This window comes from Symsagittifera roscoffensis, chromosome 1 (genome assembly GCF_963678635.1).
Source record: "Symsagittifera roscoffensis chromosome 1, txSymRosc1.1, whole genome shotgun sequence".
Classification (NCBI taxonomy): domain Eukaryota; kingdom Metazoa; phylum Xenacoelomorpha; order Acoela; family Convolutidae; genus Symsagittifera; species Symsagittifera roscoffensis.
The window spans coordinates 7,049,984-7,060,277 of record NC_087062.1 but is presented as its reverse complement, the minus strand read 5'-3'; positions in this window follow the sequence as shown (position 1 = coordinate 7,060,277).

Here is a 10,294-nt window from a genome sequence, read left to right as displayed (position 1 = left end):
CAACTTGTTAAAAAAATTGAACTGTTTTTTACAACTTTTTGAAAATCAAAAGAAAAATTACATCTTTTATACATGTTTGAAAATTTTTTTTGCAAATTTTTTTGACAACGGTTGTTTTTTTTCGGTAATTAATGGTAATTTTGTAAACATATGATAGAAAATAGATGAATTATCAGAAGCTGTTTATTGAAAAATTGACATGATCACTATTTACAAATCCATAACCATCAATAAGACAGTCAATTATTTTAAACAAATCATGTTCACATTTTGAGTTTTGTACTTGACGAACTCTTTCTAGAAAAGGTGAACCAATAGTTTGTGTGGAAGCTAGTTTCTGGTTAGAACATAAATAGTGACGTTTGAGTTTTTTGCGTAACAGTGTTTTCTTTGCAACACTTGGCATTTTTCTGCTTCTTTCCATTTCAAATTGTGTTGAACAGCGCATGCAAGTTGATTGAAAACTTCGCCAGTTGATGAAATAACATTCAAATAAAATCTGTATTTGTACAGAGTGTGAAGACAATCAATAATTTGGTATGTGAAATAAAAATTACCCAATCGTTGTAAAATTTGATCGAAAGATGAACCAATCAGAAGTATGTGAAACTTACAATTTTCCAAACAACAGTAAGAATTGTGGGTAGAGACACATTATTGGTTACTATATAATTTTCGTAAAAATCACTGGAAACGGGAATAAATAGCGATTTTTGACAAAACTCTGAATAAAAGCTGGGAAGAGCTTGACACATAGCTGCAGCCATCTGGAACAATGATTTAACTTCCAATTTCATTTAATCTCAAAATCATTTCTCTCATTTCTCTTCATCTGATCAGTCTGTTCTTCAAAAATGTACTCAAGAAAAGACACAAGTCCCAATACATTGAATTCTCAAAAAATCAAACAAGAATTGGGAGATTTGCTTGGTCCCAAAAATCCTACTAAGAATTTATTTTGAACCGTGCTTTCAACTATTCAAGAAAAATGAGTTGGGACAACTCGAAAAAAGACAGCAAGTCTATCTTGGTGAAAAAGAAGGAGAAGCAATCTCAGCAACTAGAAATAATGTTATTCATGATGCTGAAAACCTTGGACTCGTTCCTATATTGGAACTCACTTCTGACAAAGAGTCAACTATGGATCAGGAGCTTGCCAACTGCAACAAAGTGTATGACATAGCAACATACAATAGAAGACAAGTTTGTGTCACGATCAAGAAGTACAATATTAACAAACCTTCCTACATTCAGATTCGACTGTTCACCGCAAAAGAGAATGAAGCAGCAATGAAATAAGTTGCCTATGTCAACTATACTTTGAACGAATTCAAAGAACTGTCCCAAATTTTGGGAGACTTTATGTTTGTTGAGAACTGTAATGTACAATAATTTGTGTTATTTATGTTTTTTGTCTTGTAATTTAACTATTTATCTTCAAAATCGTTTTTCATTTAGTATTGGTGTTGAACAGTATAAGTTGGAATATAAGTTTTTCGAGAAATTTACTCTTAAAACTTCACACTCAATTGGGACTTTTTCTTATTGTTCTAGAAGAAAAATCCCAAAAAATTTCACTAACAATTATAGAATCACAAAGTTTACCAAACTTGCAGAATTTGGACGTAAAATCACAAATATCTCACTTTGAGTGGACTCTGCATAATGGTAGAACCAAAATTCACATAGGATACCGATCTGATACCAAAAAAATAGATCTTGTAGAATCTCGTAGAAATGGAAATCAATGGAAAAATAATCAATCTTTACAACTACAAAGAGAAGAATATGATAAATTACTTGACATGCTTCCTTCATTACTAGTAAGTAGAGACCTTCAAAAAATCTTGTATCATTATTGACGAATGCACTGTAAAAAATGAACGTACAGAAACTGAATGAAATTCTGAGAATTTTTGAGATTTTTGGGCAAGAGTTCTCATCAAATACAAAAAGGAAAAATTTATTTCTATGTACCTGTATTGTTTTGGACCCGGACATAAATTTAACAGAAATGGAACAAAAATTTCTTTTTGGAGGACTAATTGGATACGTAAATTCCTGTATGGATTACTTTTTTGCAAACTCCAAAATTTTTAGACTACATGCAATTCTACATGACTCTGCTGGATCTGTGAAATCTAGTACAAAAAAAGGTCCTGGGTATTGTTATGTTGCACCTAGTCTCCCAGTTCATGCTTTCTCGGTCACGTGACTGGATTATTTTTCTGTTTATATGTTAAAATATTTGCTCCATCAGTATATGCATTGTTTGATTGTTAATCATTTTAAACAAAAAACTCCAGAGAAAACAGTTAACAGAATGAATCTAGTTGTTTTCGATATTGAATGTATCGAAAACAATATAGTGAAAGAATTAGGAGTTTATAAGGATGGACAAACAGAAGGATATTCCTTTCTTCCTCCCAAAAAATTCAAACCAACATCCCAATCTTTTTGGTGTACACAGTATCTTCATGGAATCATTTGGAGCAGTAGTTAGAAAAAATATACTGAACTTGAAAAAATACTGAAAAATCTAGAAGCCACAGACACGGAATTTTTTGCAAAAGGTTATGAAAAATGTAAGATTCTGTCGGAATTTTTGGAAACAAAGATTATTAATTTGGATGACTAAGCTTGCCCTAAAGTTCAGTTTTTGATATTCAAAGATGAAGAATATGATTGGAGGTGTAGCAACTACCCATTTCGTCATGCAAAAACTCTTCACTGTGCAGAAAGAAAAGCATTTGCATGCGGAACATGGACTCGATGTTTTTTTAACAAATTGTAATTTATATTATTCTTAATGTACTACCATTTTCAAACTTTATTAAATTTCATTGTCAACTTTTTCTTTTTAGAGTTAAGATGGTCGATCAATGTGAAAAGCCCGTAAATTTAGGAAATTTTGTTTTTGATGAAGAAAATCATGAATGAAAATCATGGAAATTGTTTGGACGTACATGTAAAAGATCTTTTTTAGTTTTTTTGTGCCAATTTTTTGTTATAGTTTTGATGCTAGTATGTGCAATCGTTCGAATTATGTTATCCACAACATGCGAACAAACAGCACTTTGGGTAGCTATCTTATCAAGTACAGTCGGTTATATTCTACCTTCTCCAAAGCTGTGAATAAAATAATATCTACCAAAGAACGAATTTTTATTTCCCTAATTGGACCAAGTGGATCTGAAAATTTCATCTTATTTTTGATTGGTTGAAAATTGGTACTTTTCAACCAGCATTTGACAAAATTTTTTATTTTTATCATCATTATCAACCTCTTTATAGTCAAATGCAAAGAAAAAACCTTAAATTTATCCGAGGAGTAGATTTTGACTTGATTGAAAATCTCCCCAATAATGGAACTAAGCATTTGCTTATATTTGATGATTCTTGTGAAGAAATTTCAAACTCCAAACAATTTGTAAAAATTGCTACTGCTGGGAGACACAGGGGTCTGATTACAATATACAATAAACACAATTTATTTCATCAAAGCAAATTAGGAAGAGATGTAGAGTTACAAAATACACACATGGTCTTGTTCAAGTCGCCGAGGGATGTTTTACAAATCAATAATTTAAGTCAACAACTAGATCTAGGATCTCAATTGAAAGAGTGGTATCAAGATGCAACATCCGTTCCTTATGGTCATTTACTTATTGATTTAACCCCAAAAACAGTTGATTCACTTAGGTATTGCACTAACAGTGGCTAAGTTCCAACAAAATTTTACTTACTAGCTGGAATAGAGACAAAGTTTTTGGACGATGAGTACACAATACGTCTCTATTCTCCCAATATTTCAAACATTTTCCATAAGGCTTCGAAAACCATTCATTCTCATTTGCCCAAAAAATTTCATCCAGTTTCTGAGCGAGTGTTTAGTAAACATTTTAAGAGGAGAGCTTCGAGATATTCGGAAAGAAGACGTAGTAAAATATCGAAAATAAATTTCAGAACTAAGACAAAAAAGAACTCCTCTACACAAAAGAAGAATTATTTTAAGTTAATTTAAAGGTTTACAATTGATATCTATCATCACCCCTTTTGTCATCATACGATTGACATAGTATGGAACAGTTTGTTTTAATTCCGTACTCAGTTTATCAATCACAAAGCACACTTCCCAGAAAACAAAAATTGGAACAAAAGCAAGAAAAAGAGGAGATTGTACCAAAAAATTTTGATTCTGTTTACAGTGCTTTAAATGCGAGGTTGAAAACGAGCAACAATAAGCATATTAGTGATTTAATTTTGAATTCTCCTAGAATTAAACTCAGCCAGTCAGACAATATTATATTAGATAATCGAGATACAAAAGAATCTATTGTAGACTTTCTGTGTGCATTAAAGCGAAAAAATAACGATTTTCCAGATATTTACTTTACTATTTTGGAAGCAACTCAACTTCCTCCTAACCTTGTTATTAACAAGAATGCCAAAGCAAAAGATAGAGGAACTTGGATCCCTTTTAAAATTTGAAAAAGTAAGACTAAACAGATTGTATTCTAGGGGCAGAGCTGCATACGGTTCTATTCAAAACTTGAGTAAAGCGAGTGGTTTATCAAAAAAGAAAGTAGAAAAGTTTTTACAAACCAAGACATCGTATACAAAATTTGGTCCACCAATCAGGTCTTTCCGAAGACTTCAAGCGTTTTCTAATTATATCAATGAAATCTGGTGTATGGACTTGGCTTTTGTAGACAAGTTAGCTAGTCAAAACAATGGAGTCAAGTATTTATTAGTTGCTGTAGATATTTTTTCGAGATTTGTCAGAGTTCAAACAATGAAAACAAAGTATGCCAAAGACACTTTACAAACTTTACAAGATTTCTCGAAAAAACACTCCTTAAAAACTTTGGGTTGATAAAAGAACAGAATATGGGGGAACTTTTAAAAAGTTTTGCAAGGAGAAAGACATTGAAGTTTACTCAACAATGAGTGAAACAAAAGCTGCATTTGCAGAGAGATCATTTCAGTCTTTAAAACATATAATATATCGTTACATTGAAGATCATGGTAAAAAATTTGTCCCCATATTGCAGCAATTTGTTTCTACATTGAACTGCCGCAAAAATCCATCAATTGGAAAATCTCCCAGAGATGTGAAAAACAGTGATTTTTTATCAATATTGTATAACAAATCATTCAAGAAATATACTAGTCCAAAATTCAGAATTGGTGATAGAGTTAGAATTTTGAAAAATGATATTCCGTTCCGAAAAGAATACAAGCCACAGTTTACAGATGAAATTTTTGAAATTTCGGCAATATCTACAAAAAAACTCCTACATACATCAAGGATCTCCAAAAAGAAGAAATTCTGGGAAAATTTTATGAAAAAGAGCTGAGAAAATGTTCAGATTAAATGTAAGTCATTTTTTAAATTGAATTTTTATCGATCAGTTGTCATGGGTTTTTTTACAATTGAGCTAGTTTCTAATGCTTCTTTTAATTGTTATCCGAATAATAGTCTTAGTTCCTTTACAAATTTTCTACCGGAACAAATACATCTAAAATGAGAATGGGAGGTTGCTCTTTCAGAAATATCGTACCCTTCATTGTATCAAAACGTTACAGAGGGGAAGTTTACTGTCATAGATGGACGAGAAAGTCCAGAGGAAAAAAGAAAGATTCAACCGATGCATATTGAACCTGGATTGTATCCAAGCATTGTTGATATAGTTTTAGCCATGAATGACAAGTTCGAAAACGTATAGGCGCACAAAAATATGAATATAACGGAATCTATGTATCAGTAGATAAGATTACACAAAAAATTGCCATTCATTTACCTGAGGATCAATTAGTGTTTATAATTCAAAGTGCTGATTTGAGTCACATTTTTGGTTGTGATTTAGAACAAAATCAGACAGGTGTTATAATCAAAGGAAAAGGACCACATTATCCTCAGTATTCTTACGACATTATAAGAATACATTCCTTAATGATTTATAGTGATATTATAGAATATAATATGCTAGGCGATACAAAAACTCCATTACTGCGTTGTTTTCGTTTCATTTCCAAAGTAAAAAATGGAGACATAATATCTACAGGACAGTACATGTATTATCAATCCTTTACAAATCTACAATTTAAAAAATTATTAAAAAACTCTTTCCACAGCATAAAAATAGAATTAAGGGATACTACGGGTGAAAAAATTCCTCTTGTGTCCGTAGAAGTTACACGAGTTGTTCTCTTGTTTCGCAAGATTTCGGATAATCATTTTTGATTTATACTTCATACGAAATGGTTGCTCAAAGTCCATTTAATTTTCCTATTTTTCGTGGACATGCAAGACAGCGTTGAAGAGGTTTTGTTGCTCTTGCACAAACTCTTGGGAGAACTGCAATTCCTTTTATTAAAAAATATATAGTCCCAGCTGCAAAAAGAATCGGAGCTGATTTATTTGAAATTGCTGCTCCTGAGATTGGAGAAGTTGTCAGTGGACGAAAAGAGCTCAAAACGTTTGCAAAAGATGTTTGAACAAAAACAGTTCGAAAACATTTGGGCGGTGGAAAAAATAAATCCAAGCGTAGAACAAGAAGAACCATTTCTCGAAAAAGTAGTTCAAAAATCAGTCGCTCTCGCAAAGACATTTTTGACAAGATAAAATCAGTGTAAATAAAAGTAGTCATTTTCGGTACAGAGCATTTACAAACTCTTCTTTGGAAATTTTTGATAAAGTCCCAGTTTTGGAAACAATAATTTCATCATACATACAAGAAGTTTTTCCCAGTACTTCTCTAGATGAAAGCAGTATTGAGTTTGAACTTGAGACGGACCGTAATCTTTGTTTGGATATGCGTGATACCCACCTCAGTTTAAAGCTTCAATTATTCAAAGGATGATTGTTTGAAGCTTTTAATAAAGAAAAAGCAGAACATAAAGCAAAATCGGAGGAAGATTCAGATGAGGAACCCCAAACTTACCTAACTTATGTAAACAATCTACTACATTCTACATTATCTAACTGTGAAATTCATTTTGATAATACAATGGTTTACAATGCCAATGGTTTATATCCTCATAAGGCACAGATATCGAACGAATTCAACTCGTCAGCAGTTAGCAATAAAGGAATACTTGCTTGTCATGGGTATAGTTTTGAAGAATATCCTGTTGCATTTGATATGCATCCATTCACTGATAGTGCAAATTCCTTGGGAACAGGGATAACTTTTTCACTCTATGGGAGGCTCGCCATTGACTTGTTTATTTGTGAAAAAATATTACTACCAAAAACAAAAGTTCGAATTAAACTTATTCGAGCTAGACCTAATTTTTACATGCTGTCTGATAATCCAAATGTTAGTCTGAAAATTGCCGATTGTTCACTGTTTACAAGAAAAGTTTTAGTAGCTGAACCTAATCATCAAAATTTGCAATGGAATCTGGAAAAGGAACCGGCTCATTACAATTACATGGAAACTATAGCAAGAACCTTTATCATTCCATCTCGTCAAAACCAGTTTATTCAGGAAAATGTTTTCAATAATGCCCCAATCAGAATGATAGCTGTTGCAATGGATACAAATTCGGCTGTTGCGGGATCTTTTCATGAAAATCCTTTCAATTATCAACAATTTCATTTAAGAGAGCTTAGATTTATTCGGGGTGGAAGAGCAATTATTTCATTAGATACAACTTCTCCTTGTCGTCCCTGTGTTACAACAATGAAAGCAATGCAGTTTAACGAAGACTTTCCGGCTCTTCCTATGAAAGGTTTTCAAAATCACTATTTTATAGTTTTCGACTTGACTTCACTACAGGATGCAGCTGAACAGTTGCATTATCCAGAATTTAGTGGAGAAAGCTTGAGATTAGAAATGTTTTTCCAATTTCCCTTGGAGCAAGTAACGGAAGTGATAGTCTTGGGAGAAAGACTATCAAAAATTCAAATTGACAAATTCGGAACAGTCGCTAAAAATGTTTAATTTTTTTGAGTTTTCAGGTTCCTATAAAAATATTGTAACTTTTTTGGGGCTTTTCTTTGTTATTATCTCTTTACTATCCATTTTGTTTTTCTTCAGACCTAAAGCTCCAGAAAAAATAGAGAAGGAATGCTGTTTAGTTGAAAACCCGAGACACTTCTTCAACCTAGACTGTGAAACAGTATTCAATAAACTTTGCCCACTATATAAGGCTTGTGTATGGGACTTTGTTGATTCAATTCCTAAATGTGTGTAAGTCATTATTCTTTCTTTTTCTAACCTAAACTACACTATCAAACTTTCAATTTCATTTTTAGCTGTAAATCAGACTACAATTGCAAAGATGGATAATTTTTCACTTTTGCAAATTTTTGAAAGAATTCCAGAGCTCAGGTTCAAGTTCATGGGATCATACCCTTCTGATACAGTACCTCAACTAACAAAATACTCTTTTGCAATTATTAACTCAGCCCCAAGCAATGGTAGAGGCGAACACTGGATTATGATTGCTCGACTGGATAAAAGCTACTACTTTGCAGATTCTTTGGGAAGAAAGAGATCTTCTTACCCCTTTTTGACGAATTTATTTTGAACCGTGCTTTCAACTATTCAAGAAAAATGAGTTGGGACAACTCGAAAAAAGACAGCAAGTCTATCTTGGTGAAAAAGAAGGAGAAGCAATCTCAGCAACTAGAAATACTGTTATTCATGATGCTGAAAACCTTGGACTCGTTCCTATATTGGAACTCACTTCTGACAAAGAGTCAACTATGGATCAGGAGCTTGCCAACTGCAACAAAGTGTATGACATAGCAACATACAATAGAAGACAAGTTTGTGTCACGATCAAGAAGTACAATATTAACAAACCTTCCTACATTCAGATTCGACTGTTCACCGCAAAAGAGAATGAAGCAGCAATGAAATAAGTTGCCTATGTCAACTATACTTTGAACGAATTCAAAGAACTGTCCCAAATTTTGGGAGACTTTATGTTTGTTGAGAACTGTAATGTACAATAATTTGTGTTATTTATGTTTTTTGTCTTGTAATTTAACTATTTATCTTCAAAATCATTTTTCATTTAGTATTGGTGTTGAACAGTATAAGTTGGAATATAAGTTTTTCGAGAAATTTACTCTTAAAACTTCACACTCAATTGGGACTTTTTCTTATTGTTCTAGAAGAAAAATCCCAAAAAAATTCACTAACAATTATAGAATCACAAAATTTACCAAACTTGCAGAATTTGGACGTAAAATCACAAATATCTCACTTTGAGTGGACTCTGCATAATGGTAGAACCAAAATTCACATAGGATACCGATCTGATACCAAAAAAATAGATCTTGTAGAATCTCGTAGAAATGGAAATCAATGGAAAAATAATCAATCTTTACAACTACAAAGAGAAGAATATGATAAATTACTTGACATGCTTCCTTCATTACTAGTAAGTAGAGACCTTCAAAAAATCTTGTATCATTATTGACGAATGCACTGTAAAAAATGAACGTACAGAAACTGAATGAAATTCTGAGAACTTTTGAGATTATTAGGCAAGATTTCTCATCAAATACAAAAAGAAAAAATTTATTTCTTTGTACCTGTATTGTTTTGGACCCGGACACAAATTTAAAAGAAATGGAACGAAAATTTCCTTTTGGAGGACTAATTGGATACGGAAATTCCTGTATGGATTAGTTTTTTGCAAACTCCAAAATTTTTAGACTACATGCAATTCTACATGACTCTGCTGGATCTGTGAAATCTCCTACAAAAAAAGGTCCTGGGTATTGTTATGTTGCACCTAGTCTCCCCAGTTCATGCTATCTCGGTCACGTGACTGGATTATTTTTCTGTTTATATGTTAAAATATTTGCTCCAACAGTATATGCATTGTTTAATTGTTAATCATTTTAAACAAAAAATCTCCAGAGAAAACAGTTAACAGAATGAATCTAGTTGTTTTGGATATTGAATGTATCGAAAGCAATATAGTGAAAGAATTAGGAGTTTATAAGGATGGACAAACAGAAGGATATTCCTTTCTTCCTCCCAAAAAATTCAAACCAATATCCCAATCTTTTTGGTGTACACAGCATCTTCATGGAATCATTTGGAGCAGTGGTTACAAAAAATATACTGAACTTGAAAAAATATTGAAAAATCTAGAAGCCACAGACACGGAATTTTTCGCAAAAGGTTATGAAAAATGTAAGATTCTGTCGGAATTTTTGGAAACAAAGATTAAAAATTTGGATGACTACGCTTGCCCTAAAGTTCAGTTTTTGATATTCAAAGATGAAGAATATGATTGGAGGTGTAGCAACTACCCATTTCGT